The sequence below is a fragment of the Bubalus kerabau genome, chromosome 18 (genome assembly GCF_029407905.1).
Source record: "Bubalus kerabau isolate K-KA32 ecotype Philippines breed swamp buffalo chromosome 18, PCC_UOA_SB_1v2, whole genome shotgun sequence".
NCBI classification, from domain to species: Eukaryota; Metazoa; Chordata; class Mammalia; order Artiodactyla; family Bovidae; genus Bubalus; species Bubalus kerabau.
In genome coordinates, this window is record NC_073641.1 from 10,244,361 (window position 1) to 10,254,093 (window position 9,733).

The following is a 9,733-nucleotide window of genomic DNA, read 5'->3' on the forward strand; positions in this document are numbered from 1 at the left end:
CACCTCTTCTTAATATCTTCTGCTTCTGTTAGGTCCATACCATTTATGTCCTTTATTCTGCCCATCTTTGCATGAAATATTCCCTTGATATCTCTAATTTTCTTGAAGAGATCTCTAGTCTTTCCCATTCTGTTGTTTTCTTCTATTCCTTTGCATTGATCCCTGAGGAAGTCTTTCTTATCTCTCCTTGCTATTCTTTGGAACTCTGCATTCAAATGGGTATATCTTTCTTTTTCTCCTTTGCCTTTAACTTCTCTTCTTTTCTCAGCTATTTGTAAGGTCTCCTCAGACAATCATTTTGCCTTTTTGCATTTCTTTTTCTTGGGGATTTCTTGATCCCTGCCTCCTGTACAATGTCATGAACCTCCATCCATTGTTCTTCAGGCAATCTATCAGATCTAATCCCTTGAATCTATTTGTCACTTCCACTGTATAATCCTAAGGGATTTGATTTAGGTCATACTTGAATGGTCTCATGGCTTTCCCTACTTTCTTCAATTTAAGTCTGAATTTGGCAATAAGGAACTCATGATGTGAACCACAGTCAGCTCCTGGTCTTGTTTTTGCTGGCTGTATAGAGCTTCTCCATCTTTGACTGCAAAGAATATGATCAATCTGATTTTGGTATTGACCATCTGGTGATGTCCATGTGTAGTCGTGTCTTGTGTTGTTGGAAGAGGGTGTTTGCTATGACCAGTGCGTTCTCTTGGCAAAACTCTGTGAGCCTTTGCCCTGCTTCATTTTGTACTCCAAGGCCAAACTTGCCAGTATCTCCTGACTTCCTATTTTTGCACTCCAGTCCCCTATGATGAAAAGGACATCTTTTTTGAGTGTTAGTTCTAGAAGGTCTTGTACATCTTCATAGAACCTTTGAACTTCAGCTTCTTAGGCATTAGTAATTAGGGCATAGACTTGAATTACCATGATATTGAATGGTTTGCCTTGGAAACGAACGGAGATCGTTCTTTTGTTTTTGAAATTGTACCCACGCACTATAGTTTGGACTCTCTTGTTGCCTATGATGGCTACTCCATTTCTTCTAAGGGATTCTTGCTTGCACTGGTAGATATAATGGTCATCTGAATTAAATTCACCTTTTCCGGCCCATTTTAGTTCACTGATTCCTAAAAGGTCTATGTTCACTCTTGCCATCTCCTGTTTGACCACTTCCAATTCACCCTGATTCACTGACCTAGCATTCCAGGTTCCTATGCAATGTTGTTCTTTACGGCATTGGACTTTACTTACATCACCAGACACATACACAGCAGGGCATTGTTTTTACTTTGGCTCATGCTCTTCATTTCTTCTGGAACTATTTCTCCACTCTTTTCCAGTAGCATATTGGGCACCTACTGGGGGGTGGTAGGTGTTCATCTTTTAGTGTCACATCTTTTTGTCTTTTCATACTCTTCATGGGTCTCCAGTTGGAGATTTGTAAAGCTATGTTGTGAATGGCTATTTTTTAAAGGAAAATATGCCTTTGATTTTTACTTAGAGGTAGTGAAAACAAAAACAGAACCTGAATGGAGCTGCTTCAGACCAGCTGGGGAGACAGCACAGCTGAGAGGCCAAACCAGAACCAGAAGTAAGAATAGAAATTGGGTATTTACCTGACCCCACCACAGAAGCAGCTAAGAAAATGGTGGAGACTCATTGTATTGTAACAGGCTGTACCTTCATCACAAGAAAGGCAGTTCCATTTAGGGGAAGAAGACAGTAGTTGTGAGTGGTAAATATTAGTCCATTGAAGAGTAAGGATGGGGACTTCCTGGTGGCCCAGTGGCTAAGATTCTGCACTCCCAGTGCAGGGGACCTGGGTTCACTTCCTGGTCAGGGAACTAGATTCCACATGCTGCAAGTAAGATTTTGCATGCTGCAACTAAAGATTCCTCCTGCTGCAGCTAAAAAAGATTCTGCATGCCAAAGCTAAGACCCCACAGCCAAACAAACAAACAAATATTTTTTTAAAAAAGAGTAAGGATGGTTGGCCCCATGTGCCCATAGGAAAACCTTAACCCTGAGCAACACTCAGAACACATGTAAGCCTCCTAAGGTACTTCACAGAGCATAGGATGAATAATTTCTAGGGAAAGAGTTAGGGTGGGGGGAATTCAGGCAAAGAAGATGACCCAAGCAAAAACCTAGAGGCAAGAATTAACACCAATTGTTGAAGGGGCTGCATGTTATTTCTGACCCACGTCATGAGGTAAGAAGCAGGAGGAAAGTGAGGGGCACAGGTGGACAGTGTCATTTAAAAAACTTGACTTTGTTCTGTAGGTGCAGGGAGCCACTGAATGGCCTGCTGTAGATTTTGGCTGTTGTTGGGAGACAATTCCCCATGAGTTTGTCACTTTTCTACATGTCATGTGAATGAGGCATTAAATCCTCTCGGTTCCCTGTTGCTTTTTGAGAACCACAAGGACAACACAGAGTGACTCAGGCAGAGGCTGTGAATGCAGTGGGTTCTGTCTCTGTGAGGAACCCTAAGCTCAGGAATCTGTTCAGTTCAGTTCAGTTCAGTTCAGTCGCTTAGTCATGTCTGATTCTTTGCAACCCCATGAACTGCAGCATGCCAGGCCTCCCTGTCCATCACCAACTCCCAGAGTCCACCAAAACCCATGTCCATTGAGTCAGTGATGTCATCCAACCATCTCATCCTCTGTCGTCCCCTTCTCCTCTTGCCCTCAATCTTTCCCAGCATCAGGGTCTTTTCCAATGAGTTAACTCTTCGCATGAGGTGGCCAAAGTATTGGAGTTTCAGCTTCAACATCAGTCCTTCCAATGAACACCCGGGACTGATCTCCTTTAGGATGGACTGGCTAGATCTCCTTGCAGTCCAAGGGACTCTCAAGAGTCTTCTCCAATACCACAGTTCAAAAGCATCAATTCTTCAGTGCTCGGCTTTCTTTATAGTCCAACTCTCACATCCATACATGACCACTGGAAAAACCATAGCCTTGACTAGATGGACCTTTGTTGACAAAGTAATGTCTCTGCTTTTGAATATGCTGTCTAGGTTGGTCATAACCTCCCTTCCAAAGAGTAAGCATCTTTTAATTTCATGGCTGCAGTCACCATCTGTAGTGATTTTGGAGCCCCCCAAAATAAAGCCTGACACTGTTTCCACTGTTTCCCCATCTATTTCCCATGAAGTGATGGGACCAGATGCCATGATCTTCGTTTTCTGAATGTTGAGCTTTAAGCCAACTTTTTCACTCTTTTCTTTCACTTTCATCAAGAGGCTCTTTAGTTCCTCTTCACTTTCTGCCATAAGGGTGGTTTCATCTGCAGTTATTGATATCTAAGGTGATTGATATTTCTCCCAGCAATCTTGATTCCAGCTTGTGCTTCTTCCAGCCCAGGGTTTCTCATGATGGACTCTGCATATAAGTTAAATAAGTAGGGTGACAATATACAGCCTTGATGTACTCCCTTTCCTATTTGGAACCAGTCTGTTGTTCCATGTCCAGTTCTAACTGTTGCTTCCTGACCTGCATACAGGTTTCTCAAGAGGCAGGTCAGGTGGTCTGATATTCCCACCTCTTTCAGAATTTTCCACAGTTTATTGTGATCCACACAGTCAAAGGCTTTGGCATAGTCAATAAAGCAGAAATAGATGTTTTTCTGGAACTCGCTTGCTTTTTCAGTGATCCAGCGGATGTTGGCAAATTGATCTCTGGTTCCTCTGCCTTTTCTAAAACCAGCTTGAACATCTGGAAGTTCATGGTTCACATATTGCTGAAGCCTGGCTTGGAGAATTTTGAGCATTACTTTACTAGCATGTGAGATGATTATAATTTTATAGTAGGCTGCAAGCAAAGCTGCCTGCTCTTTGTGTGTCTAGCTCCATCTTCCAAAAATGCTTGCTACACAAACATCCTTTGAAGAATAATCCAGGACAAAAGGGTAGTTTCCCAGTAGCTTGGCATGCTGAAAGTTGTTAAGTCCTTTGTATCTGACCCAGGAATCTCATGTATTCTGTCAACATCCATGAAATTGCTAGCATCCAGGCTGAGTAGGGTAAATCTGAGAATTTTCCTGGTTTTTGATAGCTGTATGTTCGTTCAATAGTTTGGAGGCTGTTGCAGTGATTCAGGTGAAAGATAAATTCCTTAACTAAGGCTGTGAAAAGCAGTATAGAGAAGAAACAATAGATTCCAGAAATATTTAGAAGGTAAAATTAATATGACCTGTGATGGTTTGGATTGGAAGAATTGGTAAAGGAAAGTGATTATAGATGATCCCAGCTTCTAATTTGGATGCTTGAGTAATTAGTAGACCTTCTGCCTATGAGAGTGTTAGACAAGGAACCTGGATTGGGAGTAGAATGATGAGTTTAGTTTTATACCTCTTGCCTTTGAGGTGCTCATGGGACATCTAAGGGGGGAATGACCAGAGGATACCTTAATATAAATGTCTGAAACTCAGGGGAAGATATCAGGACCTGTTTCAAGACTTAGGAGCCTTCATATAGGTAAGTGTGGTAGCCAGCCTCCAAGATGGCTCCTTAATGATCCTTGCCTCCTAGTATTTGTTCTCTTGTGTAGTTATTGTATCAGAATTGGTCTACATAATCAATAGATGATACATATACCATCACCAACAGATGTGACAATATATGACTGCCAAGCTTAGGTCATAAAGGAAATTGAGGTTTGTGCTTTGGTCTCTCTCTTGGATTGCTTGTTTTAGGGGAAACTGGCTGCTGTGTAGTGAGGACACTCAGGTAACCATGCAGAGATGGATACGGGTGAGCCATTGTGGAAGCAGGTCCTCCAGCCCAGTTAACACCTCAGAGGCCTGCAGCCCTGGCCGATGTCTTGGTTACAACCTCACGAGAGAGCCTGAGCCAGAACCACTCAGTTCAGGTGTTCCCAGATCCCGACTCTTCGAAAAAAGCTATGTGAGGGACTCCCCTGGTGGTCCGGTGGCTAAGACTCTGTGCTCCCAATACACAGGGCCTGGGGGGCCTGGGTTTGATCCCTGGTCGAGGAACTAGATCCTTCATGCTACAACCAAAACCCTGTGCAGCCAAGTAAATAATAAATTAAATAGATACTTAACAAGAAGCCATGTGAGATAATAAATGTTAACTGGTTTAGGTTGCTGAGTTCTGGGGTAATTTGTAGTGCAGCAATAGAGCACTGATACAGGTGGTAATTGAAGTTGTGACCTCCTTCAGCCCCTTTTACTTTCAGCAGATGATCCCCGGTCTTGGTAGAAAAAAATGTCAACAGGCTCTGACACTTGGACACGTTCCATCTCCCACTCCACTACTCCCTGTTTCTAAAGGAATGCGTTCTGAACCCATACTTACCTTTCCTCCAGCCTTAAAGCAAGACTTACCTGTCTGATTTTGCAATAAAACAATGGCTCTTTAATTTTACATATTAATTTCCTGGGACTCCTGTAACAAAGTACCACAAACTAGGGTGGCTTAAAACAAGAGAATTTTATTCTCTCGCAGTTCTGGCGGCTAGAAATCTTAGATAAAAGTATCAGTAGGGTTATTCTCTCTGTGAAGGACCGAGGGAAGGATCTGTTGCATGCCTTTTTCCATAGCTTCAGTGTTTGCCAGCAATCCTTGATGTTTCCTGGTTTGTGCCATGCAACTCTAGTCTCTGCTTCCATTCTTCATTCTACAGCTGTCTTTTCTGCTCTTCTGAGGACAGTGAAGTGAAGTCGCTCAGTCATGTCCAACTTTTTGCAACCCCATAGACTGTAGCCCACCAGGCTCCTCCATCCACGGGATTTTCCAGGCAAGAATACTGGAGTGGGTTGCCATTTCCTTCTCCAGGGGATCTTCCTGACCCAGGGATCGAACCTGGGTCTCCTGCATTGTAGGCAGACACTTTACCGTCTGAGCCACCAGGGAAGCCTGATCTGAGGACAGTAGTCATATTGAATTAGAAGCGCACCTTATCCAGGATGACCTCATCTTAATTTGTATCTTAATTGTATCTGCAACAACCCCGTTTCCCAATAACCTCACATTTTGAGGTTGCGGGACTTCAACATATCTTCTTGGGAGAAAAATTCAACCCGTGCCGCTGTGCACAGGAGAACAGAGGACGCTTCCTAGTTCTCCTCTCACTGGCTCCCCTCTCATTTGACACTGTTGGTAACGCTCCACTTAGAATTCCCCCTTCCCGATTTCAGAGGACCACTCTTTCTTTTCTATCCACATAACCAAGCTCAGTCTCCTCTGCTGGCTCCTCTTCTTCCATTCGTCTCTACCAGTGAATTCTCTGAACTTGAGTATTTGGCCTTCTTTTCTCCCAAACTTACGTCCTATGTCTGGGTGATTTCAGTCATACTCATGGCCTCAAAAGGCACCTAAACCTCTACGTTTAGTCTAGGCAATGACTCTGAGCCTAGACACAACCAGCTAGACAGATGAACCTCAGAAGCCACTTGTCCAAAACTAACCAACCTCTTGATTTCCTCCTCCATACCTGCTTCCCGGCTCATAATTCCCTTTCTCTGTAAATTTCTCTCCTGTTCCCAAGTCCCCTAAGTCCAATATCTGGGTCTCATTTTATACTTGTCCCCTCCTGTGCCTGAGTCACTTCAAATCCTACCTCCTAAAAAACTCCTGGATCTGGGCCCTCTGCATCACCTGTTGCCTGCTTTGGGTCCTCATCATCTCTCATTAGACCAGGGCCACACTCTCCTCACTTGTCTTCCAACCTCCATTCTCTGCCCCTCACTCAATCTTCCACACTGCTGCTGGAATCCTCTACTTATCACTGATCTCATCCAATCTTGTCACTCTTGTATGTAAAACCCCTCAACAGATCTTCTTTCTCTTTTAGGATATAATCCAAGATTTCCCCAGCTGTCCTTTAAGGCCAACCTCACACAAATCTCTTGTCCTTTTTACCACTTAGTCCTATATCTAGCCAACAGGATTATTTATTTCAAACTCATGTTGAGGTCTTCCATGCTTCTGGAGCCTCTGCTTCCTTCTCTCCTCCTTTTAAAGCTTGGTGATGTAACCATGAAAGTGTACCTTTCAGATCTCTCATTACAGGATATATAACTGACCAGGGCTCTAGCTTGTATGTTCTGAAATCCATTGCTGCATTTTCCATAAAGACTAATCCCATGGGATTCTCCCAGCTATTGAAAGAGTCTGGCAGAATATTAAGGCAAGCTCTTTCTTAGGAGACACAGAAATTTTCAACAGCCTGCTTTGGCTTGAAGACTCCCTGTCAGCCTTGCTGAACCTTTCTTAGACAGCCAACTTTCCCTCCCTCTCTTCTTATTCCAGGTCAGACTTACATAATGGTCTGATGGAGCCTAAAAGGGAGCCTTTTTAGGCTCCTTCTCTATCTCTTTTCACAAGGATCTCTTCTGATGAAGGTGTTTAATTCCATCTTGGTATCTGTTTCTCAGAGGATTCAGACTAACATACCCAGCTTAAGTGTCTCAAAGCCTCACTTTTAGGAAACAGAGAAAGAAGAGCAATTTAAGCCTAAAGCAAGGAGAAAAAAAGAAATAATAAAAATTAGAGAATATGTAAAACAAATCTGAAACAGAAAAACAGAAATTAACAAAACTAAAGGCTGATTCTTTAGGAAATAAAATTGATAAACTTCTAGCCAAGGTAACCAAGAGAAAAAGAGAGAAGAAACAAATTACAAATATTAATAATGAAAGAGGCATAATCACTGCTGATGCCATGAGAATTTAAAGAATAATTAAGGAATACTGCAAACAACTTTATGCTCACAAATTTGGTGATTTAGATGAAACAGACCAATTCCTTTAAAGGTACCAAAACTTACACAAGGAGAAGCAGGTAATCTAAATAAGCCTTGTTCTATTAAGGAAATAGAATCAAAAATTAATAATATTTTAAAAAGAAAGCACTAGGCCCAGTTGGACGTGGGGTATCTTTCTTTGGTGGGATCCAACAGTCTCCTGTCAATGGTTGTTCAACAATGAGTTGTAATTTTGGAGTTCTTGCAGGAGAAGGTGAGCACACGTCCTTCTACTCCACCATCTTGAAATATCCCCCCTAAAAAGATACCCCACGTCCAAGGGCAAAGGAGAAGCCCCAGCAAGATGCTAGGAGGGGTGAAATTGCATTTAGAATCAAACCCTATACCCACCAGAGACGCTTGGAGGGCTCAAACAAACCTTGTGCCCATCAGAACCCAGAGACCCCACAGAGACTGAGACAGAACTGTGTTTGAGTGTCTCTTGTGGAGGTATGGCTCAGAGTGGCCTGCCACAGGGGCAGGGGCTCTGGGTGCAGCAGATCTGGGTGTGGCATAAGCCTTCTTGGAGGAGATCGCCATTAACCCCACCATAGAGCCGCCAGAACTCACACAGGACTGGGAAACAGACTCTTGGAGGGCGCAAACAAAACCTCATGCACAGCAGGACCCAGGAGAAAGGAGCAATGACCCCACAAGAGACTGACCCAGACTTGTCTGTGAGTGTCCGGGAGTCTCCGGCAGAGGCGTGGGTTGGCGGTGGCTGCTGCAGGGTTGGGGGCACTGAGTGCTGCAGTGTGTGTAGAGGACCTTTTGAAGGAGGTTGACATTATCTTCATTACCCCTATCATAGTTTGGCCTTAGGTCAAACAGCAGGGAGGGAACACAGCCCCACCCATCAACAGAAAATTGGATTAAAGATTTACTGAGCATGGCCCTGCCTATCAGAACAAGACCCAGTTTCCCCTTCAGTCTTTCCCATCAGGAAGCTTCCATAAGCCTCTTATCCTTATCCATCAGAGGGCAGACAGAATGAAAACCACAATCACAAAAAACTAACCTAACTTGATCACATGGACCACAGACTTGTCTAACTCAATGAAACTATGAGCCATGCCATGTAGGGCTACCCAAGATGGACAGATAATGGTGGAGAGTTCTGAAAAAATGTGGTCCACTGGAGAAGGGAATGGCAAACCACTTCAGTATTCTTGCTTTGAGAACCCCATGAACAGTATGAAAATGCAAAAAGACAGGACAATGAAAGATGAATGCCCCAGGTCAGTAGCGGCCCAATATGCTACTGGAGATCAGTGGAGAAGTAACTCCAGAAAGAATGAGATGGAGCCAAAGCAAAAACAACACCCAGTTGGGGATGTTACTGGTGATGAAAGTAAAGTCCTATGCTGTAAAGAGCAATATTGCATAGGAACCTGGAATGTTAGGTCCATGCATCAAGGTAAATTGGAAGTGGTCAAACAGGAGATGGCAAGAGTGAACATCAACATTTTAGGAATCAGTGAACTAAAATGGACTGGAATGGGTCAATTCCAGTCCAGTGAATTTAACTCAGATGACCATTATATCTACTACTGCAGGCAAGAATCCCTTAGAAGAAATGGAGTAGCCATTGTAGTCAACAAAAGAGTCCAAAATGCAGTTCTTGGATGCAATCTCAAAAACAACAGAATGATCTATGTTCATTTCCAAGGCAAACCATTCAATATCATGGTAATGCAAGTCTATGCCCTGACCAGTAATGCTGAAGAAGCTGAACGATTTTATGAAGACCTACAAGACCTTATAGAACTAACACCCCAAAAAGACGTCCTTTTCATTATAGGGGACTGGAATGCAAAAGTAGGAAGTCAGGACATATCTGGAGTAACAGGCAAATTTGGCCTTGGAGTACAAAATGAAGCAGGGCAAAGGCTCACAGAGTTTTGCCAAGAGAACACACTGGTCATAGCAAACACCCTCTTCCAACCACACAAGAGACAACTCTA

General features: G+C 43.3%; 1 long non-coding RNA gene and 1 other non-coding gene across 3 annotated transcripts; both read right to left on the minus strand.

Annotated features, from left to right (window-relative positions):
• Nucleotides 1-5,459: 5,459 nt before the first annotated feature.
• On the minus strand, nucleotides 5,460-8,532 carry LOC129632890 (uncharacterized). 2 transcript variants are annotated; one of them, XR_008704734.1, is made up of 3 exons: nucleotides 8,435-8,532; nucleotides 7,288-7,480; nucleotides 5,460-5,886 (listed from the first exon to the last, which is right to left on the minus strand). It is a non-coding gene; the product is annotated as an uncharacterized LOC129632890 (long non-coding RNA). The 2 variants fall into 2 exon arrangements; XR_008704735.1 differs by lacking the exon at nucleotides 8,435-8,532 and adding an exon at nucleotides 8,121-8,271.
• TRNAC-ACA (transfer RNA cysteine (anticodon ACA)) lies at nucleotides 5,806-5,878 on the minus strand. Its single transcript has one exon. It is a non-coding gene; the product is annotated as a tRNA-Cys (tRNA).
• Nucleotides 8,533-9,733: the final 1,201 nt, after the last annotated feature.